This window comes from Ornithodoros turicata, chromosome 6, assembly GCF_037126465.1.
Source record: "Ornithodoros turicata isolate Travis chromosome 6, ASM3712646v1, whole genome shotgun sequence".
NCBI classification, from domain to species: Eukaryota; Metazoa; Arthropoda; class Arachnida; order Ixodida; family Argasidae; genus Ornithodoros; species Ornithodoros turicata.
This window is the reverse complement of record NC_088206.1, coordinates 12,580,567-12,607,695: the sequence shown is the minus strand read 5'-3', so window position 1 is coordinate 12,607,695 and position 27,129 is coordinate 12,580,567. Positions and strand designations below refer to the sequence as shown.

Below are 27,129 nucleotides of genomic sequence, written 5' to 3'. Positions count from 1 at the left end.
ATTCTCGATGTTGTATTGCTAGGAAGCGACTTATTTCTGGCGCCTTTCTCCTGTGAGGTACTATCAGGTATATCGGACCATAATATGGTTCAGGTTACTGTTACTCTCGCGCATGCAGTCAGAAGGAGGTCAAATATGATTAAAATAAGAGATTACAATCACGCTAGTCATGAAAGTATTATCGACAACTTGGCGATATCACTTAGTCAGTTCTGGTCATTGTCCAATGATAAAGATATTTCTGTTTCTCACTTGTGGGACTTTTTCAAAAACACTGTTCAGTACTGCATAAATAATTTTGTCCCTCTTAAGCACAAGGCGGTGCACAGAAATAATCCATGGATAACCCGGGAAATACTGCAGCTGAGTCGTAAGGTTAGAAGACATAGAAAGAAACCCTGCAGTAATAGAAAAGACCTGTGCATAGTGTTGAAAGAAAAGATCACCTCTGCCAGATCGAAGTATTATGATACTACTCTACATAATTTTCTCCAGTCATCACCACAAAAGTTCTGGCGGCACATATCTACTTCCTTAACTTCACCAGACAAAGAGTCCCCGTTGATGGATGGCGAAGATGTTGCTGATAAATTTAGTAACTTCTTCGAATCTGCGTTCTCGACTGATAACGGTATCATTCCAAATGACTGCTTCGCTTCAAGTGTGCCCCCTATGCCTGACATTGACATCTCATTGCCTGGTATTATATCATCCCTTCTTGAACTAGATTCCAAAAAGACCCCAGGCCCTGATGGCATTCCTAATATTTTTCTCCGAACTTATGCGGAATGGGTAGCGGAGTACCTAGCGACTATATTTCATAGATCGTATCACAGCGGTGAGGTACCGTCAGATTGGAGAATAGCTAAGGTTATTCCAGTTCACAAGGGGGGCAACCGGAAGGAAGTTAAAAATTACCGCCCAATATCTCTGACGAGTTATTGTTGTAAAATATTTGAACATATTCTTACTAAGAGTATGGTTGCCTTTCTTAATGAACACAGTTTGATACACTGCAGTCAGTACGGTTTCCGAAGAGGTTACTCGACGACTACACAGTTAATAGAGGTCGTTCATGATCTTTCCGAGGGTCTTAATAATAAAGCTCAAACTGACATTATATTTTTGGATCTATCGAAAGCGTTCGATAGGGTTTCTCACACTAAATTGTTGCACAAAATTAATCAGTATTTGAAAAACCAGAAGGTCGGCAAATGGTTAGAGGGCTATCTTCGAGACCGTTCTCAATTCGTCACCTATAATAATAGAAACTCTGCACTTACATCCGTGACTGCTGGTGTTCCCCAGGGGTCAGTCTTGGGGCCCCTTCTCTTTATTATGTTCATGAACGATCTCCCAATACATATTACCTCTAAAATTAAAATGTATGCAGACGACTGCGTTCTGTATAGGCAGATCACTTCTGTTGATGACCAGTGGGAGTTACAGAGGGACATCGACAGAGTGTCGGAATGGTGCCAGAAGTGGCAGATGACGCTAAACTGCGAAAAGACGCTATGCATGACAGTGACCCTGAAGAAAAATTGCCTTTTGTTTCCCTATACGTTAGCCGGTGAGCCAATTAAACTTGCAACTAAACACAAATATTTGGGCTTAACGATCAATAATAAACTTTCGTGGCAACCCCACATCACAGACGTTTGCTCCAAAATATGGTCGGCTTTTTTCCCTGCGTCATGCCCTAAGATTAGCTACACCTTCCACTAAATTAGTAGCATATACCACTTGTATTCGCCCTTTAATTGAATACGCCTCTATAGTTTGGTTTCCACAAGCTAAGACGATGGTGTCACAGCTTGAAATGGTTCAGAGAAAATCACTGCGCTTCGTATACAGTAAATACAACCCTTTAGACTCTCCTTCTGCGCTGCTGGTACGGGCAGGCCTTCCTACATTAAAAACACGAGTAACGATACAACGATTGAAAACCTTTTGGCAGATTCTGACAGGAATTTTTAAAATTCCATATGATGAATATTTTACATTTATTCAGAGAGGTGCCACCAGAACAACCCATAATCGTTACATTAAGCCCCCGTATAGTAGGGTTGAAGCCTTTAAAAATTCCTTCTTCCCTATAGTAATTAAGGACTGGAATGCACTGCCTAGCGATCTTGTCAACTTCAACTCTCTTGCCTCATTTATTCGTGGAATTGATGATTACTTTCAAAAAATGTAAACACAGTGTATCTTATTTTTGATGGTGTTTCGGTACCGTTCTGGTAGCAAAGTGTCGTTTGTTGTTGATGCCTACTCCTGTTTAAATGCGTGTTCAGTTGCTCGTTCAATTATTGTTTAATTGCCATTTAAGTCTTGCTAATTTTGTTATAATTCCGAGACGGTGGATTTACTTTTGCTGTACAATATGCTCATGACCTGTACATTTTCTTTTATTTTTCACACTCCTGCAAATGACATCTTGGTGATGTCAGCAGTATCCCTTAAATAAATAAATAAATAAATAAAACCACAGGGATTTCTGGACACCTTCCCGTTAGCAGCTACAGCTGTAAAACGAGAAAACTATTTCATGGTCCCTTTAATAACACTGAAGCAACTACGATGCTGCCCCTTAGGGAACCTCCCATGCATCACCTTACTCCTTTGTGTGTATTGTCATCAAGCAAGAGAACTACCTAAACAGCGACGCAGAGCGTGGTGAACCTGTGCCGTGTCTGTTGTAGGGTTTCCGCGCTGCATGTTAGGCATTGTCGGAAATATCCAGGGGCGTCATGTATCTCTTGCAGAGTTCTTTGGACAACACGATAAATAGCCTGGTGTAGTGCACACAATGTACTCCTCGCAAAAATGGTATAGGAGTTTGCATAGCCCTAGACAGGGTTAATGAATAAGTGTCCATGGTAGTATGTAGTAGTATGGGTGCTGGTATGTTCTGGAGAGGAATATATTCCACTGTACCAAAAACGTTTTTTTTTTTTTTTTTTGCATTGCGTTCCAGCACAGATGAATGCAGAGGCGGAATGCCACGTACGGCTCTGTGGAAAGATTTTAGGTTCATTTGCAACTATTATATTGTTGCGCACTATTTTACATTCGCTTTCTAATCTTGCATCTTGTAAGATGGCTGCACGGGCTTGGCCTATTTCAATTTGTCTTTCAGTTAGGCACACAATTTGCTTTGATGACCTTTTTAACTTAGTTAATTAATTTGGCTAATTAATAATCAATTAGTAACAATTCATAAATAATTATGTTACATTGCTTTAAGTTATCCCTACACTAAAACGTTACATGAAATTTCTTACGTATCAGCCGTATACATGATTGAAAAGACGTAGACTCTAAGTAAAAAATAAATATCACATCCATCCATCTTTGTGGAAGGAATCCATTCGCGAAACCAGCCACTAAACAGTATGTCATCTTCTCTACCGAAAGCAGATGCCTTCAACACAAAACTCTGAAGCGAAGTTATTGCAAAAGTGCGAGACTAAACATAAACATTTTGTAAAAATTGCTATCATCATAAGAGCATTTATGACTTGTGTCCCCCGCAGGCAACCATGCCAGACGATAAGCCGGTGACAAATCATCTGGGGCAGATAAAGGAGAGCGGCTTCGCTTCGTGCTTTGTACGAGAGAAGTTTCAAGCCGCGGTGGGCGTTTAGATGGCGTCTGTCCTTTGTTTACTTACCAATATTTCTTTTCGCGATAGTGCTCGTGGAATCTAGGTGTAGGGGCACCATAAGGGATTCGATGGCTTTAAGACGCAGTGCGTTACGGATTCTTCAAAAAGACGAGTGCCGGTTGAATCACTAGATTATTGGGAACCAGGCATGGATAGCCCTTGAGCTCTGATGTCAAGGTAGGAAACAAATGCATTGCTTTCACTTCTCGAAAGAAACAATGGCTGCGGCTTTGGGCTGTATATACCGAAGGTACCTAACTGTCGTAGCGTTATAGGACTGTCATCAGCAGCAAATTTCTGGCGAAACTCTTTCTGAAACGCTTTTTGAATTTTTATTGAGGGACGTTTAACGTTTTACGAAATCGTTTTCTATTTATTTTTGCTATAAGGATGTCATACAATTTGAGCGTATCGCAAGCACAGTCTGGCGATCACGAGGTAGAGTGTCACGTGACCCCATAAAGCCACGGACAGCCCAGCCATGGCGTCCTATGTAGCCTAAGTATGTGATTCAAGGAATGGGCCACGCAATTAGTGCTGCCACCCCGTGGTAGTCACAGGAACTGTGCACGTGTGGATTGCCGTATGCCGACTTCATTTTCCAGTGTGTGTTTTCGTTCATTTTCGTGTCCGTTCATTTTCTCGCTCGGGGCCCGGTGTAGAAAGGATATCGCGTCGGCCAGCACTCCTCACTCTACTCAGATGTTTACCGGATCACTAGTTATACGGAATGTTTCGTACTCATTAAAGACGGCGGCTACCAGTATTCATCCCAATGGGAAGAGCGATTTTGGCAGTCCCCCCCATTGTGTCGTCAACAGGGTGTCGGAGCGAACCGAAAACCGGAACCGAAAACCGAAAAAAAAACGCTATTTTGGTGCGAACCGGAACGGAATCGAAACCGTATACGTTTTTTTCGCTCAGGAGGGAAACCGAAAAATATATTTAACGGTTTTCGGTCCAAAATAAAACTTCGCCGGTTTCGACTACGGGTAGGCGAATGAAACAGACGCCGTGTGCTCTGAAGTCATGTCATGGGTACCATACGAGGGTTACGGTTACGGTGGAATGTATGTCGGTATACTATGACCCTTAGGCTCCCTTTGTAATGGTTTATCATTCACCCAAGGGGGCTGTATAACGGCTTCTTTATCGGTAATGTCGCGCAACGCGTCCCTTGCTTGAGAGCAGCTATGTTGAATACATTTACGTATACGCGAGGGCAAGCCCGTGCGAAGTGGCAACTCTTTTGTGGACAGGACAGAAAGAAAAGAAAACGGAGCCGTCGAGCGCGTTTGTGAGTGAAGGTGTTCCTCGATTTGCGTCGTACTCGTGCGGTGGTGCTTGCTGGCTAGACAGTAGCAACAGACATTCGGATGGGACGCGATCGCTCCAACCCAGCAAGAAAGCACTTTACGTATGACATCACGACAAACAAGTCCGTTTGTAGCATGTGCTTCAAGAAAGGAGAAAGCCTATTTGAACAGACAGTAACCTACAGGAACCAGGAGCTACCAATTTCACAGCTGTCTATTAATATTAAATACCATGTATGCGGAATAAACGGGTTTACATTTTGTAACATTGATTTTTTTTGTGGGGATAAATATTCTCAGCAGAAGCGGAACCGGTTAAAAACCGGTATGAACCGTTATTTTTTTGCTCCGGAGCAGAACCGGTACCGGATCGTTTATGATGTAACCGGAACGAAAACGAGAACGAAAAACATTTCGGTTCGACACCCTGGTCGTCAATGGGAACGAGGTTAAGGAGCGCACGGAGACCGGTGGTTTGAGAGTAACGCGACAAGGTCTATAGAGGAGGCTATATGGCCGAACACCGTGGCTGGCCCTACGAAGGTACACTTTGGCTCGAAGAGATTTAAAGTGGAACATCATAAGTGAAAAATTACAAACGCGACAGCCAGCACAATAGAGAAGATATTAGCCTGTGGCAATTAGCGTTGGGCTATTGGGAGAATACAGGAGGAATGTGCCTGAGGGCGAGGTAATTTTTGGATCACCTGTCCAGGATCCCGAGAAGCTTCATCAAGTGACTTCCAGAAACTTTATGTGACTCCTAACAAGTCCTTCTGTGCAGGGACGGACGGTTCTTCTCCTTTCCGTTTCCTTTCTTTTCGTCTTTTCTTTTTCTTCCCCCTTTCTCCTTCTTTCTTCCCCTTTTCTTTTCTTATTTTTCGTTTCGTCCCCTTATTCTTTCCTTCTTCCCTTCTTTGCCTTTTTTTGTTTGGAATAGCAAGCCGACCTTCGTCTGGCTGACCTTTCCTTTCTTTTTCTTAATAAACATATCCCAATTCACGTTACAGCAATACCTCAACTGGTCTGTGTGTGGGGTTGTGGAGGATGCGGAACACATCCTAATTGTCCGTGAACGCTATACTGTGTAACAGGTGGCCGCCTACAATCTGAGATTGCAGCACCAAATGTCCAGCATTTCAGTGTCGTCAAAATTCTAGGGCCGTGGCATCCACGAGGCATGTAATGTAACGAACGCTCCGCGCTCCAGTCAAATATTTCCGTGACGTCTAGACGTTCCAAAGTTTTAAGTAAAGGCATCCCAGCGACGCTAAGTGGAAAGTCGCTTTGTAGTCTCGCACACTTGTGCGACAGTAATGTCACGTTTCTTTTACGTTTTTTAAAAACATTTTTCTTCTTTATTCTTTCTTCCTCCATTCTCATTCCTCTTCCTTTATCTCTTCTTCAATCCCAAGCCTCTCAGTAGAGAAATTCCCTCAAAGGGACAGACTGGGCTATGAGGCTCGTGCCCATGACGTCACGCGCAGCCTTTGAGTCACGTGACGTGGGGACGCTTCAGAGGCGACATACTGCTGGCCCAATGAGGCAGCAGCGTGTGTTTTTACAATTTCCTTTCGCGGCTGCACGCGTACACCGCAACAACTCACTGCATACCCTTCTCCACTGACTACGGTGTGGCAATATGTTTCCCCACGTCACGTGACCAAACGTGACGTCACCGCACAAGCCTCAACGGAGACACGGACGGACAGAGGACGCACGGACGTTCTACACCTTCTGAAACTGGGCACGTTCGTGAACGTCATGAAATAGCGCTAAGGAACAGGGACACGGGTGAAGAGGACAAGCGCTAAACTACTAAATGACGATTTATCGAAGGTAAGACACGGAGAACCCTCGTTTCCAAAAACCTACTTAAGGCTCACCTTCCCGTGCAACACCATATCAAGGAACGCAAACTCGATATCATGCAATGCACCCAAAAGGCTGGCTTACCCCTATACCCGTTACTTCTTGCGGTTATTTCTACGGTTGAACACGGGTGCACGCACGCACGCACGCACGCACGCACGCACGGACTTTCAGCAACGAATTCCGAGAAATGTCGCATTGCCAAAGGCGAGACGACGGACAACAATGGCGATCAAGTGCTAATACTAGAAGACCTGCACTCTAAGAAAAAAAGGAGTTCCTTTACTCCTTTTGGGGAGTAACTGCGTTGCCACAAAAAATAGTCCCTTTCGGGAGTAAATGAATGTCACAGAGTGAAGACCGCATTTCACGCGCTGTTGTAAGAGTCCCAGGTACATAATTGGTGCGCATGCATGAAAATACTTTGAAGCAAACCGTCAACCGTGATATATCGAGTGATATAAAATCTTGCGCCATACTAGGGCACAATTGGCGAAGAAAGATGCGCTAACTGTTTCTTACACTGTGTGGCTGGAAAATCGCTACGCTGTCTGAGTTATGTCGTTCAAATTGACCAAGGGCACATATTTACGTAGACTGTCGTATTCAGGAGACCATTCGCGAAGTTTAGTGACAATTTGCTGTCCTGGGGAGTAAATGTCGGGACTAAATGTTGGGTTAGGGGACTAAAATGTGGAGTAATTGCAGACTAGGGGAGTAGAAACTGCAATTACTCCCCTTTTCACTCCTTTTTTTCCTAGAGTGTGTACGGACCCAACTACTGTCACTTCCGTAAAACATTGCGTCCGATCTGATGAAATGCTGGACTCAGCGAGAGCCCACTGGTGCTGGTATTGCGCGTCAGAACACTAACAGCCGCCCATATTATCTTGGCCCTCATCACTGGATCTATTATCCTACCGTGGCTTTCTCGTGTGAGGCGCACATTTGAAACAATCAGCCGAAGGAAGCAGGCACAAAGCAGACAGAGGGAACAACGATTCCTCCAATCGAATGTCCCCATGCTTCTTTGTTGACACCGTTCTGAGACACCATTTTGCAAAGTGACAGATGTGGTCGCAGTGTTTTTTTTTTTTTTTTTTCACCGTTGCTGATGCATACGCTGATAACGTATCGCACGAGTTAAGAATAGTGTTTTATTCCTTACAGCCTTATGGCGACACACTAGTTCGGGCGACAACCATTCAAAAGGAGGCCCTCGTTCCGCCATAGATGCAAGGATCACAATGCACGCACGATATCATCAAGGTAAGCGAATAACGTTAGAGACTTAGGCTCCAGGGTAGATTTATTTTCTGGTAACAATATATGGCTGTTATCTCGCGTGTGCTCGTCATGCTCCAAGTGCCTGTTAAGTGCCACGTGGAATAACAACGTGTATAAATGCCAAGGCAAAACTGTATAGTCACTGCATCACCCCGCATTATGCTTTCTCGTTCACAGCGTGTCGCTTATTTTTTTTTTTTTCTGATAAATCCACGCTTTATCGAAAACACACAGCGCCGCTCACACATCTCGCGTTGTTTGAACAACGCCCACGACGGGTTGCGAACAAAAAAAAAAAAAAGTTATCCATAAATGGCAGATGGTGCAGCTGTATGCATAAGCTAGAAGCAACGTCAGCAAGCATAGCTTCTTCCATCCTAACAACGTGTTCTCTGTTTTCGTTCTTGTTTCTCTTTTCTTTTCTTTTTTTCTTTGAAAAACATTGCGGGTCATGTCCCACACTTTACAGGGCCTTACACTGCGCGCGTCTTGTGAAACAACCGGCTGATAACGCTCGGAAAAACTTGCGCCATCAGGAATACAACAACAGACTTGTTTCAGGAAGTCCTCCCATAAAATGCAAAATGTATTTCCTCGTCACAAAAGCCTGTCCTCGGGGATATATTACATGCTACTTCCAACAGCGTGTACCGGACAATGTTTTATGTATCTGCTTCGTCTTCGGAGGATGAAAATGTGAGGAGTTGAGAGGGAACGGGAGAGGGCAGGGTATGGGAGGAAAGGGCACAAACGCAAGCGCACTGGCGATTGCACGCGGCCTCTGCTGACACGGGATTCTTTGTCAGAACACCGCGTGCGCCGGATGCTTGGGTTTGGAACTCCGCGTCCCGTTTCTCTTACTGTGGACTTAACATCTACTCGAGGTAAGTCTATTCTTTTTCGTTGGTCGCCTTTTTTTTTTCCCTTTTGTCGAAACGTCGAGGAGTTAGCGGGCCCTACGGGCAGAGAAGCAAAGAATTGAAGGAAGAAAATATTTGCGTGAATATGGGTCTCTCTGAAAGTAGTGCTTTTCGTGCAAGCATTCGTGTATTTATAGTTTGAAGTGCGTTTGGTCGGTAGAAGTGTGGAGGGCGGTAAATGGCAACACCTCGGAAGTTTTCTGTGGCGCTAAAAGGTCATAAAAACTGTGTGAACTTGACTGGAAGTGTGAAACACGTAACACATGTCACAAACGTTATGGCCTTTGGTGCCATATTCTACACAGCATCATACTTTTTACGTGTGACAGCAGTTTAAAAATACCAGGTAGAAAGTATAGGTGACGTTTAAACAAAAGCTATCGTCGTTGTTATACTTGATATTTTCAACCAAATAGCTCCGTGCCAGCTTTTGTTGAAGACGTAGTTATCTCTCGTCCTATATGTAGGTGTGTTTTTTAAATGCGACTGCTCCTGGAAGATTGCGTCTTCAAGACTTGTAGTCAAAGGGACTTACGTAGCAAAAGCTTGATGTGCGACAACGTTCCCGTGAATCTCCTTGCAGTTGCAAATATCCGTTATTGCGCATATAAGCTTCGAACAATGGTAACGACTCGTATGTTTTTTTGTTTTTTTTTAAATGTGACGTCACCGATCCACACGTTTTAACTTCGTGACGTAAACCAGTTCAGTCTGCCGCAGGCAGCGTCCGTAAAGTGAATCAGTTACCGTTACAATTTCTCCGGTCTAAATAATACCGTCTCAGCATTCCTCACAGAAAATAAAATTAACATTTCATTCATGCAAAATTCAAAATTCAGCGCAAGAAAAAAGCAAAAGTAAAGCGAGAGTTTTCTTCCCAGCAACTTTGCGGTGATTTTGTTACTATGACATACAGCAAACGATGAATACGTGTGCGTACTTTTATAATCGAAATATGCAAAAAAAAATCTTGTTCCATAAAGGTAGCGAATAAAGTAAGACTATGCGAGCGTACCTCAATATAAATGATGGCCCAGACATTACTCAGAGTTATTGTATTTTGAAAAGGAATTGTTAAAATTCAACTTCGCGCCCGAGTGAAGTGCGCCTGTAAAGGGTACTTTGCCGCAGTATGACCGTTTATGCGGAGAAGCTTCATTTAACATTAGGACAGTAGCGGTGATGCACGACGGGATGGGTGGAACATTCATTTCTTTTAACCGCATTGAACGGGACATGCTTGAACATGATCGATTAGGATGGAAATTGATGTCCTGAGGCTGGAACACAGAAGAAAGGTCAACCGCACAAAGCTTCAAGTGCCTAAGAACAATGAATGAATGAAGTAAGAAGGAAGTCAGCAGGCTAACCTTCTGAGTTACTTCCTTCGTTCACGATTGATTATGTACATTGTTGGCTGCTGACTTGTAAAAATGCAGAAACGCGCATGGATGAAATTTCACGCCTGTCACGTCGTAAAATCGGCGCAGTTTTGAAATTTACACGAGCATTTGAACGAAATCCACGTTACCGACCTAAATTACCAAATATGCCTGAATATACTTATATGTTGACACGAGCCCTCATTTTTAAGCGCGCCTGTAGAATGTTTGCTTGCAATTTATGAAAATAAAGATTATTACTACACCATGCGTACGAGCAATTGGGCAATGTCGAAATTGCGAGTCAAGCACAAGTGATAAAAAGATACACTGAAACTATTGTTCATTTGCCTACAAGCTTTCATGCAGTGGATTGCATTTCATCAGGAGCGGTATAATTTTTTATTTTATTTTTTAATGCTGAGGATAAACAAGAATGCGCGGAAACCCCAGATATGAACCAAGTAGATAACGTGCAGTGCGCTACACCCGCAGGCTCCGTGAGCTCTTTTTACGTAGTCACGAAAGCTGTCAGGACAACCTAAATTAATCCTAAATTATACCTAACTAACCTAAACCGGGACTGCACATCTGAAAGTCCCCTCATCTAGGCGCAACAAACACAAGTGAGTATACACTCCCGGAGTTATCTGAAACGACACGGATACCACTTCCGCTTCCGGTTCTCGTTACCACGTTCCGATTGGAGCAACCCGAGATTAAGGAGAAATAAATGTAGCAGGCCTGTTGAGCAAATGCAATATCGCGTCAAGGATGGCGAGAAGTTAAACCGAGACAATTGAAAAGTTCCCTATCAGACAGGCTGTCCCTCGTAGTGGGCTGCTAGAAGGACCAACACTAGAAGTACTATAAATGTATGTGGAGAAATACTGTCCATAATCACATATGAACGTTTCGAAACTTTGTACATATAGTAGTCACTTTCAACCCTCATAATGAGTTTTCTGTGTTCTGTTTCTAATTACTAGATTAATGAGGGGAAAGCCGATAAGCGCCCTCGGTAGTTTGGGGGTATGGGGCATCTATTTAATTTCACAGGAAAAGTCAGCCAGTCGGCAGTTTGCTTCACCAATTAAACAGTAAACATGAGCATAAAATTTGTACCTCTGGTGTACTGAATATGTGTGACAGAGAAATCATGTAAGAAAGATTGTGAATGATTTGTCCGCCCCAGAATGCTTTGAGGCTCCGGAATTCAAGAAAGGGCCATGCCGACGTGGTGTGACTGGTAGCACACCTCACCCGAGATCGGGAAGGCTTGGGTTCCAGTCCTGTCTCCGGTGCACTTTAACCTTTTCGTGAGTTACTTGCACGGCGGCACAGACGTAACTCAACGAGACAAAAGCCACTCTTCTAATGACTTAGCAACTGTTTTTCGTAACGAACCTGAGAAGCTCGGAAGATGCCCCACATATTTTTCGTCTGAGATCTTAGTGAGTTCAGTGGTAATTAATTTATTTATTTATTTATGCCACCAAGGCGTCATTGGGTCATTACATGAGGGAGTGGGCGTACGGTACAGTAACGACGTAAGAAATATCCGATTATAAATAAGACAGAGATAAAGCACGAAAAGGCACGTATGGAACAGCAGTTTAGTAAAAAAGAAAAAAAAAAGTGCTGTCAGTTCTTTAATGATTCCCTTAATGATGTCAGTTAATTAATTGGGTGTAGTCGGTACATTCTGCGATATGACGTGGTAAGGTATCCTATTCTGTTGATGTTTGCTGGAAGAATGATAGCTTGCATGACGTTGTTTTATGAACGGATTTGTAGAACTTTGTGATCGACGCGACGGGAAAAATACGAAGGTGCGGTGACGTAACTGTATTAATCGATAACTAATTAAGTAAATGAAACTGTAAGATAAGCAACTGTAGTAATTAAATAACATTGACGTAACAAAATAATTTATTGTTGGCGATTAGGATTATTATCGTAAGTTCTCATGTCCTTGTTAACATAATCATTTAGCAGCTTTTCACGTCGTTAGCGCAGCTGTCGTACGGCGAAATCCCGGCGCAAATTCATTTGTCACGGCTGAAGCGTCTCATTCCGGGTAGTCAGACGGCTTATGTCCAAGTCACACCCAACACTTAAAAAGACAAGGCCTTTCATCATGAAGAAGTGACCCGGCTCTTTATTGCGCGCTCGCACGTATAGCATCGAGCACAATGAGACTTCATGTCAAAAAAAAATATATTTGCTAAGCATGTTTCTTGAAGAGTTTCGGCAAAAGGGAACTTGCGAGCGTCACGAAGCACCCACGTTTCACTCGTCACGCATCAAAGGATCTTCCGATGCTCTTTTTTCTTCTGAGCACTAGTGGTAAGAGAAAACCTCGATGGTTTCCGGCTTTTACTTTAGGTCATTGGTTGACGAACAGTCTTTGGACCGTCAGTTCTAACCGAACTGATAATGACTATTGTTTTTCGTGAGACATATACAGTCAACCCTCGATTTATGAACCTTCGATTTATGAATTCCCTCGTTTTATGAACACGAGCACGGGGAACCAAACTTTTTCCATTCATTTTTCCCTCGTTTTATGAACCTCGATATTCGAATAATGAACGGAATTTCTGGGAACCAACTATAGGAGTTGCCCAGCGTTTTTGCCCTCAATTTATGAACGGATCGTTCCGAGGTCAACAGAAACCTTCAAAGGGATAATTCCGTGGTCCTATGAATGACGCCTCAACGGATAAAACGTTTTCCAGGTATTGAACTCTCGGTTCTTAACCCCTCGAAATCGGAACAACAAACGGGTTTTCCGGGGTCGCACAAGGTGCGACCGAGTGTTCCTGACCTCAGTTGATGAATAAGGTGGTCGCTGTCACCCTGAGATTAATAAACGGAGGTTAAAAATCCCGGAGGAAATCCGAGACCAGTCCAGTGCGAATGTGGTGACATCTCTTCTTTCCAAGATTGACACAGCGGAAGGCATGGTCCAAAGCAAAATTAAACAATTTAGTATTGCATAATAAACAGAGTGTGAATGCGCTAACGTCTGTTCTTTGTGAGATTGATACAGCAGAAGGCATGGTCAAAAGCAAAATTACACAATATATGGCATTATAAACACAATCCCAAATCGGAAATACTGTTCCATTTGCTCGATAGTACTCAGTTAACTGAATTTTCGATCTATGAATCCCTCGATTTATGAACGATTTTTCAGGGAACCGAGGGTGTTCATAAATCGGGGGTTGACGGTATATAAACTAGAAAAATGTGCGCGCCGAAAAATGACGTCGATATTTCTTTCGTTGTACATTAAAATGACGCAGTATATTCTTCCTCGGAACTCATAAAAAATATTTTGACGAGAACATCAGAGGCGTACTCTCAGCACAGTAATCGGCGACATTTCTTATACTGCACTGTTGTAATCTGCATCTGGGTTATGGTTCTCCACAGTGCTTTGCATAGACCATAAACCAGGTACTGCTCTTAGTAGAGAAGGGAACGAAACGATGGAATCCATGAACAAAAAGAAAGAAAGAAAATCGCCTACTGTAATCCTATACGAGATTGTACTGCACAGTAAACGAACTCTTGTTGGAACCGTGCCATCACTTTTCTAGATGTCCGAAGCGACGGACGGACAAGAGCAAATTACTGCACAACACTGCGGTAATACAATCCTGAGAGATGGGATAGTGTAAAAGAGAAAGGGAGTAACCGTTCGGGGGTCTTCCTGTCATGGAAGATATCTCGTAGATGTCGCTCACTCCCCGCAATATTGTTTCTATTGAAAGTTATTTTCACTATTGTGTTTCCAGTTTTCTAGCTCTTTCCGCTTTTTTTTTTCTTTCCTAGTGGTTTCTTGTGTGGCTTTCGCAAGGGCTGCGTTGGCTACGCTTTATTTGCTCGTTCATTTTTCTTTGTTTGTGATTATTTTGTTATCACGCTTATGATCCACCTTTACAGGGTCTAATGATAGGAATCGCGTCCCGAGTAACATGCCCCATCGTTCCCCAACTGAAATATTTACGAAGCTCATTAATGAATCCTTGTGAAATCACTTCTTGAGCAAGCGAGCCCTACAGCTTCTGTAATTGATAATGATTGGTTGATTGTTTGATAATTGTAACTCGTGGCTTTACCTTGCGAGACAACTGTATGGCCATGCGAGTCCCCATGGTTGTCACACTGAGGGTTCTTTGAAGGTATCGTAAAGCAGTAGAAGCGCTATCTCAGAAAATTCGCGTATTCTCAGAAGTCTTACGTCACAAAGTTTTCATCATAATTGCACTCATAGTTTTTTTTATAGAAAATTTAAATTGAACACAAGGAGCAACACTGTGTCGAAGTTGCCGCCGACGCTGCACTACTCGTCAAGTACGGCGGTAAAATTACATTGCATGCTCATAACACTGGCTCTAAAATATCGGCTGCCTGTTGGCTACGCAGCCATCAGGAGCAGCAAATCATTCTCGAGAACTGTGCCTGGAACATATATCACCGTTGCCTGACGAACTGTGGGTTATTTCCCACCAGAGGTCACCTCAAACAGCTTCTACCGCAATTTTCGCAGGGAATTAAAAGCGTTAAGAATGCTCTGGCACGTGCATAACTTGTTCTACTGGGTTTACAAGCAACGAACTGTAAGTCTACGCCGCCAACATAAACTGCCCGTCTGCTGCTGCACATAGTATTTAAAGCCCTTCGCGCAAGAATGCTCGTTTTATACAGGTTGCGTGACTACACTATTACACTCAATAAAATAATTGCAGACAAGATTCCCACACTATATATGTAATGAGTTGCAATGGTAATTTGGGATTAACGTCAGAGCCTTGAAAACGAAAACGAAAACGAAAGGAAGAGTTGCAGGTACAAATAGCAGACGACAAGCTTCTTTTGTAATGGGGGAAGCTTAATATTTGAGAGTTTAGAACGCACGGTTGTGAAATAGTATCGTAGTCTAGCAGAGTAGTAATAACAGCAGTAATAGCAGAGTACGAACAGCAGTGTCAAGTACGTAGCGTGTTCGCCTACTGATCCCAAGATCGCGGGTTCGAACCCGGTCGAGGACGCCAGCAAGGTGGTGGCAAGGTACAAGTTGCTTAAACACGCTGTCTTCTTGTGCGCTAAATACGCTGTGCCGTGTGCTCAGCTTTTGGCGCACGTTGAAGAACGATGAGGTGGCCAACATTTGTCCCAGTTACTATCAAAGTGTCACAGTTATGTCACATCAAATGATCACATTTATCTCGCAGCGTAAAGCCACGAGTTATCATTTTTAGCAAGTAAGTAATAGTATGATATGCCAGAAAAGAAGTCGGGAAGTGTTGGAACAAATTCTATATGCGTTTCTAGAGTACCTTGTTATTCAGCGGCGCCAACTGGTGTGCTAAATTAGCTTTATGCATGACAAATGACTGCCTATCATGTCTGTCGCTAGTGTGTGCGAATTCATTTTCTAATACCGTGCCGTATAATTTATTGCAATCAAACGTACCACAGGCGTGTCAAAATGTTCGGATATCACGGAGTATCCTTTCCCTACCCGCTTAGACGGTTGTTCATTTGTTGCGCGATTTCTTCAAACGTGCCGGTGGATCTGGCACATTCGAATGCCTTTTTGAGTGCGGGTGTATACGGGTCATTATACGTATACGCTTCAGCTGTAGTAGCCTGTTGAACAATCTTCACGTATTGCTCCGTGCGAGGGTGGATGGCTGTGCTCAATTTGAGAAGCACGTTCGTTACCAGGGCTTTTTCTGCGTCGATATGCGACTCGTACAGGAAAAGCAACACGTTTTTTAGCTGCTCGTTATTGCGAAGAATGTGTTCGTGTTCCCGCACGATAGCTTTGGTATTTGGCAGCGCATTGGAATGCTTAGTGATGAAGTTATTTCAGGAGTGACAGTATTTCTGCCGAGTGAAAGTACCTGTCTCCGATCCTGCCTTTCTCTCGTGATCGTGTGTGTCTTCTTCGTATCTGTGTCATATCTGGTATTTGGGGTCATCTGAGCAAAGTCTACATAGCGTTTCCAATTCAATCGTACAGTACTTTAGATTTTAGCTATGAAGGTATTGTTGTATGACTATTTTGCACGAAGTGGGACTGCTTTTACTGCTAAGGTTGTGGCAAGGAAATTAATTGAATGCTCGAGTGTTATGTCATGAAGAGAGGGAGAGAGAGAGAGAGGTAAAAAGAAAGAAAAAGGAGACGTCAGCAGCGGACTAGGGCAGCCAGCTGCTTCAGAACACTTGGTCTGTGTGTTTTAAACCAAGACGCTAATCGCTTTCTTGAGATACAGTGAGCGTTGAGTCATAAAAGATGGCCACATCACCTATGGCTTTTGGAAAGCACACCGGGGCGCAAAGTGCAGGTTGTCTCTGCTGATCTGGCCGTCCCCTCGCACCATCTCCACGTTGAGTGATCGACGGTCCAGCCTATCCGGGGCACTTTTCAGAGACTGTCGGCTGTGTACGAGGCGTTTACAACGCTCCAGTGCGTGCTCCACGTCTTCAGGTGTTCCACAAGCTTCCCAGTTCGGCGTACCAGCGACCCCTATCTTGCACAACATTGCTGCTGCTAGCGGAACATAGAGCCGCAGACGACGAATTACGCACCGTAAGCACCGTGGCAAGGACGGGCTTTAGGGACCGCGGAGCAGGGAGGCAGAAGTTCACACTCTGACGATGCGTTGCGCAAATGCTGTGAAAGGCAGATACGTGATATACAACGATTTGACGCGCCAGTAACGAGTGTCGTGTTCCAGCATCACGCAGATAAATACCCTAACACGTTGGTTCGTACATCATCCTGTTCTTTCGGCATCTTTACTTCTGAATTCCACGCTTAGAGCACGATCAACCGTTACCTCTTCGAGATCGATGACAGCACACTCCCGTTAAGGCATACCCGTTCCGTTTCAATTTCATGTCCGGCGGCTGTTTACAGGTGAGGCGAAGGTAGACGGGACTCTGCTTGAGGAACGTCCATACCTCGTTGTGTGAGGTACACGATGAGCATGTCGATTGCTTCCCGGAAATCTGCGTTGTAATGCCGGCCGCTGTTTATACTAGAGGACCGAGTACAGATATCCTCGCCCATAGATGCTCATTTGAATGGCCCTGAAGTTAAACAGTACAGGAATAATGACTGTTAGGAGTTTATTGCCTCTGGTGATGTGACTAATAGGAATGTGCATTTTTGAAGTTCATGCTGCCTGTGTTTCCATACTATAAGTGATTCACAAATATAGCGAAGATATACCGCGTCGGGTTTAATGGAAGGCTACGAAATGCGTGTAGTTTTCAATGACACCGATGTGGATACCATGAGACGTATACAGGGGCAACTCGTCTGCCCTGCTCATGCATGTACTGCTTGCGGCTCACTTGTCGTAATCTCCCGTATTGTACATGAGGTGGGGGCTTCGGTGTGTTTACGTGGAGGTCGAGGATCTTTGAAAGTATTCCTGTTCGTTACCATACAAAACGATGTGCCTGCAGGGTACAGCTCACATGCACTAGCTTGTCTGCGCTCTTTCATTTCTATCAATTTCGTATTAGTTGCCGAATTGAACGTTTGGCTGAACGTTAGCACTTTGCGGAAAGAACACTTCGCTTGGCGGTGATGAGCAGAAGATGTCAATAATGGCATGGACGCTCATGTTGCTATGTTAACATGAGACGACCTGACTCTATTCCGGCCAGATGCTTCTGTTCCATTCACCTTCAGTGGCAAGTTGAATTTTTTTCACTTTTCGATGCGAGGCTACAGTTCGATTGGCTGGTGCTCAAGTATCTGCTAATCCCGTAAAAGCGCCGACCGCCAAAGCTGGATGGTTGACTCTCTGTAAGCCTCGAATTTTTCACAATATCCGAAACGATGATGGTACTGATAATGATAATACGACGTCAATATTCGACTTCGCCTTTGTGAACAAGGCTATATTGCAGCATGCTCGCGAATGTGAGGCTTATATCGCCAGTTTGAGAATGAAAAAGCAGATCCCCTATTTGTCCCGCACGCAGCATGTGAACGTTTACCGTCAATATGTCGCTTATCTGGACAAAGCTAGGTAAAGCCTCTTCTGTTGCAATGTTCTACAATGCGGAGTCGATTGCCGGATGTTGTAAGCAACATCCCTCCAGGGGGCCCTATTCTCGCCAAAGTTATCTCCCTCGATTACTGCGTGTCTTTGCCCGTCATTGGTCGTTACGTGAAGAAGGCGTGACCACCAAGGCGTGACGACCAATGACAAACGAGACACCAAGTAATCGATTGCGTCAGTGCCACTAATATAGCAGGGTTGTGCGCCATCAACGTTTCCCGGTACGAACTCCAGCACTTGTGGATGAGTGGTACCTATCACGCGCGTAATGCTTTATCGCACTCTTGCTTCATAGCGTTTTGACAACTTTCTATAGCGAACCATGACGATGCAATAATGACGATGATGCAACGAACGATATTGCCATCCGAGCATCGGAATACAGTACGTGTCCAGTGTAATTAAAACCGGGTACTGCTTCGCGCATTCCCAATTCAATATTCTATACAGTCAAACTCCTTTATAGCGAACACCTTTTTAACGAAAATACCACTACAGCAAATTTTTTTGCGGTCCCGCTGGAGCCCTATAGGTTCAATAATGGACATCCTTTTTAACGAAAATACCTTTACTGCAATTTTTTTTTTTTTTTGCTGTCCCCTGAGTTTCGTTGTAAAGGAGTTTGACTGTATTTTCAAAATGCAGTGCACGCGTCATTGGCGTGTTATAACCACGACCAACTACCAGCAACCCCTATGAGGAGCCCGTCCGCACGATCCACGAGGGGCGCTACTCATCGGCCCGCCACATCTATACATCATGATTGGACAATGGAAGTTTGAATTTTGAACGCGCAGAAGCGGACGTACGACTACCGTAGCAGATGACAGCAATATCTCCTATGAAAACGCGTAGAATGATGATGATGATGATCAGCTTTAGAAAGAAGCATCTCCCGTGGGACATCCACCGCTTGTGCAAAAATACTAACGTAAGCTGAAGTACAAAGTATTGCAGAAATGAGCAAGCATGGATAAGCATGAGTAAGCAAGGATAAAACATCCCTGCACGCGCTTCTTTTTCTTTCTTTTTGGCCTTATTCACAGTTTTCGATGTGCTTCTGCAATCAAGGCGCGTAAAGGGCTCCTGATTAAAATAGCTGGACTTGCGGATTATGTGATCATATCGCAGTTTAAGCTGTAAAACTCTGCCACTGCTATTGTCATCACATATTTGTTGTTGTATTGAGCGCATTGCTGTAATAGGCTAGTACGCCATAATTGGAGAAACGACAGTGTGGGAAGTAGAAATAAATGACCGATGATGATGATAACGGTAAACGATGATGTTGCCTGTTGGGATCCTATAGGATGGCAAATGATAAGATGAGATTTGAAGAAGACAGTATGTTCATTATTTGCAATATCTACTCGTACAATCACGAGAATCAAGAATCACGGTGACCAGAAAGCTAATTACGGTTGTACAGGGACACAAATAGGACCATGGCTAGGCCTTTCTTTTCGCCGGGAGCTAGATTACCCTCGCTTTCAGTGCACCACGTTATCTGTTATCTTTTACGGACGATCTTGGGCTTCATGAAACACTATCATCAAACGTCTCCAGTGCTAACGTCACTCATCGGTCGTTATCTCTCGCATGGCTTCCAACGTGCTGTGCGGCGGGCTACCGAGCCTGACAGCCGCGCTAGCGGAAGCATATTTCCGCAGAAGCGCAGATTTTCTGCGCACGGTAATTAGACGGTGGTGCCAGCGACGGCCAACCGGAGATGGTGGTTCATCCACGCAACGTTAAATTTGTGTGACAACGGCTTTTTTCGACGACCAACCCAACTCCCTGATGATGGTTTGATGACCGCACTGGGAATTATAGCAGGAAACAGGAACGCTTTTTCTTCTTGCATTATCACTTCGTCGATGCGCGCCAGGTCCGCTCGAAACAGTTTGCTTCGTTACACAAAAGGTCGTTTGGCTTGGTAGCAGAAATCGGATTTCAATATTAACAAGCAGACGACACATGTCTTCTGCTTCTGCGCGCATCTCAGTGCATTACGAAACATGAAGGACTTAAAGAAGGAATGTAATTCGCGACGACGTATATACTTCGTTGCGTCTTCTCGACGCGCGTTTCTGGGAAATCTAAGTGATGAAGAAGACCGAAAAAAAAAACAAAACAAAAAAAACTCTTAAGTCGGAGGCGACTTGTTCGTGTTCGAGTTTACGGTTTATTTGTTTATCCATGATTTAGGTTCAGAGGAAATGAGCAGAGACTTACAGGACGGAGATGGAATATTTTATGCACGGCTGAATGAGCCCACACGGCGGAAAATCAGTCTTCCGCTGTTAGTGTTATTATTGTTGCCTGGTGGCGATCAGGCTTTCTGATGTCGTTAGGGGTACATCGCATGACGAAGAATGCGTTGTTTCTTCTTTCGTTAATCGGGTATCGGGTAGAGCAAGGAAGAAAGCACACATCGAGAAGATATCGCTGAAGAAATGACAAGAGTACCCGAATGACGGTGGAAGAAACAATGGAACGTCTGTTAGAAAACGCGAAGGATGGCGCAGAGCGATACTGCTAGCAGACGAGCAGTGGAAGAAGCAGTGGAAGACAAGTGGCAAACGGTGGGAATCTTCCCGAGTTGCAGGGCACTCGCAAGAAGTGACGTAAGACTGAGATGGTCACGTGCACTCAAATAAACACTCGGTCACTTGCAGTCGCTCAATAAAGACGATCCCTTCATAGTAGATACATTTCTTTCATTTCCGTACCTACATTAATGTGGGTGGTCCAAGTACAGGAGACTTTGAGCATTTGACTTAAGGATAGCAATCCTTGCTGGAGAGAGTTTGAATAAGAAAACTAGATTGAAATACGAGGTAATGACATGATGAGAAAAGGTGCATCGAATGAAAAAACTGTAGCGCAGTGAAATGCCTAAGGCTGTGACACAATCCTCAGTAAGCAACATGGCTCTGGTTGTCTGATGGTTCTTTCGGTGGAGCGTCTTTCTACGCTGCCTTGGTCTTCTCATAATCTTGCAAATGGCTTGACTTGACTTGTCGCTTGACTTGATGCTGCACAGTTCCAGGAGTTTTAGCCATGCTGAGTTGAGCAGCCTTTGTGTCGTCCAAATATTTGCGACCACGCTTTGACGATTCTCATCGTAAACTACCTTTACAAGCGAGCCTGCGTTCATGGGCAACTACTGCCGATGTTCAGTCTTGCAACGGGATCGGGTACGTGAACCGTAGTATTTGTCCTGTTGTGCACGTTCGTCCTTCCGGAACACCGCCATCTCTTCACCGCAACACACTCTCCACCAAGACCTCCCGCTCTCCTAGACCATGTGACGGTCACGCATCACAGCCTTTCCGCTCTCTCTTTCCCATCATCCACTGCGAATCCCCTTAGCTGACCTTACGGTGATGGCGGTCGTATGGTGCACTGCGAGGCAGCCGAACGGCTTCAGTCTGCGGATGTGCTGTTCTAGGCAACTGTGGTGCTATCAAGAAGAACAGGGTGAAGTATAAATGCAAACAATATATCAACAGCGCAAATCTGAGCTACAATCTGATAGCAACTGAAAATGTGAAATTCGCCGACCATTTCAGGCCACAAAAACGGATTTTGAGTCAAAGTGCTTTGTCATGGCAGATGGAAATGATCCGGCTGCGAGTTCGAGCATGCTATGGCAGTCGGCACTACACGCACGTTTTAGGGCGGCCAGGTTACCTCCTTATATATGTTGGTCGCTAAAGTAAAAAGGGGTCATTTGTCATTTGTGCGGTTTAGCATATCGTAAGCAAAGGCGACAGCGTACGTTGTACTAAAACTCACTATTGTACTGCGTGGCTGCTAGTTATGACGTATAACCTCAGACGCGCGAATCGTAGACGCCTGCTAAGTATTCGACCCTTGGCCGACCAATAATGACTATGGAATTCACATCGCTAGACTAACTCAGCAGACGTTGCAACCCGGTTGCGGAACTCGAAATGGTTCCCTCGAATACAATGTACACAGGTCATAGCATCCCTCATTAACGGACTCGTCTGTCCAATAGGTCATTCACCGTTGCTCAGCAGTACCTTTTACGGGTGCATCAAAGAGCACCCGCAGTGCCCTTTCTTTCAGATTTCTTCGGTGAAGTCTATTTCTGTCCGCACTGTGACTTTTAACAAGCTTCTCTATTGGATCGGGGCATGCTGCCCGGGCTGTCTGTACATCCTATGACGGCTTCATAGGGAACACGCTGTCATCTGAAGTGCGTAATACAAGTATGGGTCAGGATGGCCCGCTGACAGGGCTTGGACCTCTCACTGCTTTTGACACCGTGCCACGAGCCGGACATGGGCGTTTCACGAGCGCTTCATTAGGAGTCCGTTTCCTACACGAAAGAACAGAAAATAAGTGGAGGCAGATGTGATGTGATAAAGAAAGAAAGAAAAGAAAAAGGGGGGACGTAAGTCACGACGAAGTCAGACTGGCTACCTGAGACCTCAGAATCTGAGACCAGAAAATCTCAACAGCTCGATAATCCGACTAGCCTCCACCAGTTCCGTGCGTTGAGCAAACAAGAGACGCGGACTGTACACCTCGCCGCTTAGGGAGCACGGAAGGACTCGGGGTAAGGATGAAAATATATACAGTAAACGTATTTGTATTCGCGATGCGTTGATCTTCGCGAATCGCGCAGTCTCTCATTTGCGAAGTTATTCGTATTTAATTTCGCGATTTCGTGGCTCTTTCGTTGCGCGGGATAAACGTCAAGCTGTGTTCGCGACTACAATTTTTCGCGACTTTTTAGCGGCCGCGACATTCGCGAAAATTAATACATCGCGAATAAAGCTTACTCTAGCAGCCCTGGGACATGTATTTGCACAAAAAGTATGATGCGCAACCGGGATACAATCTTGGTGCGCAAGAGATATTTAAATCTCGCGGCTGAGAAAAGCTCCTTCCCTCGGCTGACTGTCTGTGACGTCATGCCAGTCGCCCAATAGTGAGAACCGCGCCTGCTTTCTCTTTCGCCTTTTCTTCTCTCTTTGCATCTCGCGCCGCCCCTCCCCCGTCTTTCTCGCGGTCATTCTCGCTAGCAGACTATTCTCGCCAGCCAATAAAAAGCGCTCTCTGACGTGATGTCACCACACGCCAGGAGTGGCAAGGCCGAGACCACCGCCGCCGCCGTCTCGGATAAACTAATTTTCTCAAGCAACTCGCACTTCCGAAAGGAAATATTTTTCGTGACGATTCCTCAAGGTAGTCTGTTCATATCACGCGGTAAAAAAAAAAGATATGTGTTCCAAGTGCCTTTTAAGGAAGGCTGCTTTCTACAGGAGCGGAGCATTCGTAAACCAGTAGGACTAAGTGACGATATTGCGTAACACGGAGCAACGCTGGCTGGCAGCGTGTTTACGACATGTCTTGGGAAGAACAAAAACAGCGAAAGGAGCTTCAGCAACACCTGGTTATGCGCTTCAAGAATGAAGAGCCAGTCTGTAAACACGTCTGTTGCCCAGAAATGTCTAATCGGATGAGCTCGCGGGAAGTTTGTGATGTCTGGGAGGTGCGACTTTTTCGCCGTTAGCAGCTTAAGTTGGGACAGACTTCGGTAATTCGGATGCGGGTAACCTTTCAGTGGCGTTGTCGGGTTGGACTTGGATGTCTTTTAAGGGCGCGGGCAGGGCAGAAAAACGGCGGCCCGTGTCACTTTCTAGTGCAAAGCGGTTATGTTTTAACAGTACCGTCACCGGTAATTTCGTGCGGAAATGACGTCAGTGTCCTCGCTTCCGTTTGAAGCGCCTCAAAGGTTCCGATAGGCAAGGTGCGCTGTGATCGCTGCGTGTTTAAAATTGGTTTTCAAGTCGCTTCAGAAGCAGTATGGGTGGCTGTTGCGCTGTTGTGAAGGGCTGACTATTCCCTTCAGGACAATGCTATGTATTGCTTGTTGCAGCCGTTATACTCAATATTACATTACGTGCGTTCTTACCGTCGGTAAATTAGTTTACGTACAGACACAGAAAAATACAGTCTATTAGTCAGGTTCTGACAGTCGCGCTTTACCGCTTTCTAAAGATGTTTCTAGAGCCAGGCACACCGACATCCAGCACCCATAGCGTGTGTCGTCTGCTGGTTTAGACACGGAAGTCGACACTTTTCCCATGATTGTTAGAAAGTACCGGTGACCGGCCCGTTATATCGTGACCGTTTTGTGCTCACTTACTTTTGGTTTCTTCTTCTTCTTTTTCGCTTTTTCTTTGTGCATGCATGTTAGTTGGACAGGTCCTGCTTGTCGAGTCCGCCCACAGACCTAAACACGTCTGTGATTGGCTCAGGAGGGCGTGCCTCTGAGTCACACCGTGGCATTATGCTGTTCATAATTGTCACAAAAAAGGCGTACGCCCCCCGTTTTCATCAAATCAAGGGAGAGAACGTTGTCACTCGGGGTGACGGTTGGCTTGGAGTGTGCTATATGCGGTCGAGCTCTGTCTTTAGAGTGTGGTTACATTTCTGAGTAACTATATACAGTAACTGCTTACTTTTCATAAAAGTGACTTCTAGCTGTAACTATAAATCCCACTTTTTAGTGAAAGTAACTCTCAATGGAACTGTGACTAAGTTGTTGCTCAGGCATGACAATATTTTCGACGCTACATATTGTCTGGCAGCGCGTTTTGTCGAGGCTTCGAGCACACTGCCGTGTTTCCCTCTGGAAATTCCACGAATTTTGTCACCTTATATGCAGAACAGGATGACCTGGACTAATCCCCACTGTGTTGTTGAGACCCATTGGAAATTCCCCGTTTTCCACGGTGTAACTTACGCTAGGACATTACAAGTACAAAAACAAAGTTTTTGACAGTTACATTTATTCGGCTTTTTTTAGGTAACTGTAAATTAACTAAGATACTTTAACGTGGTGACTGTAGCTGTAACTATACTTACATTTCAAACAAAACAGTATAATTGTAACACAGTATCTACTTTTGCGGGCTAACTATCGCTCAGTTACTTTTTTCGAGTAACTTACCCGTGACTAAACAGGGGCGTCATTCATGACTATAGTTGTCTCGCGGCGTAAAGCCACGAAGTATCACGAGGGAGTATCACTCCGTTACCACGCTCTTATCATACAAGTGGGTGTTACCAGCACCTGCTCCTACTTTTATCGCTGCATACTTGAAAATAATAACTTGTTCTGCGTGTGTGGTTCGTTTTCTTTTCTTCTCCAAAGTCAGGGACATGCTTCTAAGCACACCAGCCGGCTTGCCTCATATTCCTTTCTTCATTGTAAATAATTCACATTTGTAACGGCAGTAACTAAGTCCGTCTAAAACATGACCTACAGCAGTGGTTCTCAAACTTCTCCGCTCCGCGGCCCCTAAACTTATCGACGACCCCAGTTTCCCTCTTCACGATGTCTGATCTCAGCGCATGAACGTTAGCCAAAACGATACGCTGGCATTTTATTGGGGAGCGAGTTCTCTGGGCCGGAAAAGTCTTGCACGACGGCATGCTGCACAACTGCGTCGTTCGCTCACCGTCAGCGCGCGTGAAACGGTCTTCTAGGCTTTTGGCGCTCGCTCTAATTCGAGAAGACGCCACTGCGCGGCGCACCGCGAAGGAGAGGTGCCCGTGTGTGCCGCGATAGGCGCAGACGCTATGGCCTTTAGTGGGAGTGAGTGTTGTTCTCACGACATAGATTGTGAAAGCGAGGCTGTGTGATGCATCGAAAGCGTCGCGTACCCCACGTGCAAGCGCATTTATGAGAAATAAGAAACATCCGGGTGTGCTGCCACGGAATTCCTGGTAACGCGAAATAGCGGGCACGGCGTGGCATCCCCACCCCCCGTTTAATTTGCGGGCGGCTTCGCGACCCCCACACCTACAGGAATGTTTTTCTTTTAATTCAATTTAATTCACGCGGAACAGGCGAGATGTTTCTTTCTGCTGAGTCATTAGAGTGTTTTTGCGTACGCAATGCAATAGCGTGATCACACAAATGCGCACGCGCTACACACAAAGCCACTGAGCGCATGCAGAACGTGCATCCGCTATTTCCTCGCGCCCCTATAGCTTTCGTTTCCTCTGTGGGACTATCGTGAACACTTTTCTTCTCCCCCCTCTCTCTCCCCCCCTCTCTCCCCCTTCTTATTAATTCCTTTACTTATACGTTTCTAATTTCTCATTTCTTTCGATTACTGACCCTCTATCCTTTCTCTTTTACTCCCCCTTCTTTCCTTTCACAAAGGAGTGAAACTTGCCGCCTTGTCTGAGCAGGCAGACCTCACTCCCTCCTCTTCCTTAGAACATCATACCACCACCACCACCACCACCACGACCACACAATGTACAAAAGTTATCTATTTACAACAAGATGGTTCGCAGCAGTAAACCCTGTAGCCTAAACGCGCTTAATCGGAATTTCGGGTTCTTCCGTTGTCTAGTTGACGCTACGTAAACTGGCCGAAAGGCCGCTTCCTTCATATGTACGACCTTTAGCTCCCAAACAACGCGGATGTTAGTAAACACCAACTCGCATAGTGAGCAGGGGCGCCAGACAATTTTATCGCCGCAGCGCGACGTGTTACAACCCCGAGCTGCGCAGCCGGGTCTCAT

General features: G+C 44.9%; 1 protein-coding gene across 4 annotated transcripts in view; it reads left to right on the top strand.

Moving 5' to 3' along the window:
* The first annotated feature begins 3,569 nt into the window (after window positions 1-3,569).
* LOC135399107 (orexin/Hypocretin receptor type 1-like) overlaps window positions 3,570-27,129 on the top strand; it is a 109,730-nt gene continuing 86,170 nt past the window's right edge. For 3 of the 4 annotated variants that reach the window (XM_064630815.1, XM_064630814.1, XM_064630811.1), the window contains exons 1-2: window positions 3,570-3,847; window positions 8,029-8,127. The gene's annotated coding sequence lies outside the window, so the exon portion shown is untranslated. Of the gene's footprint in view, window positions 3,848-8,028; window positions 8,128-8,956; window positions 9,030-27,129 lie in introns of those variants that run through there. The other variant, XM_064630812.1, reaches the window with a different exon arrangement.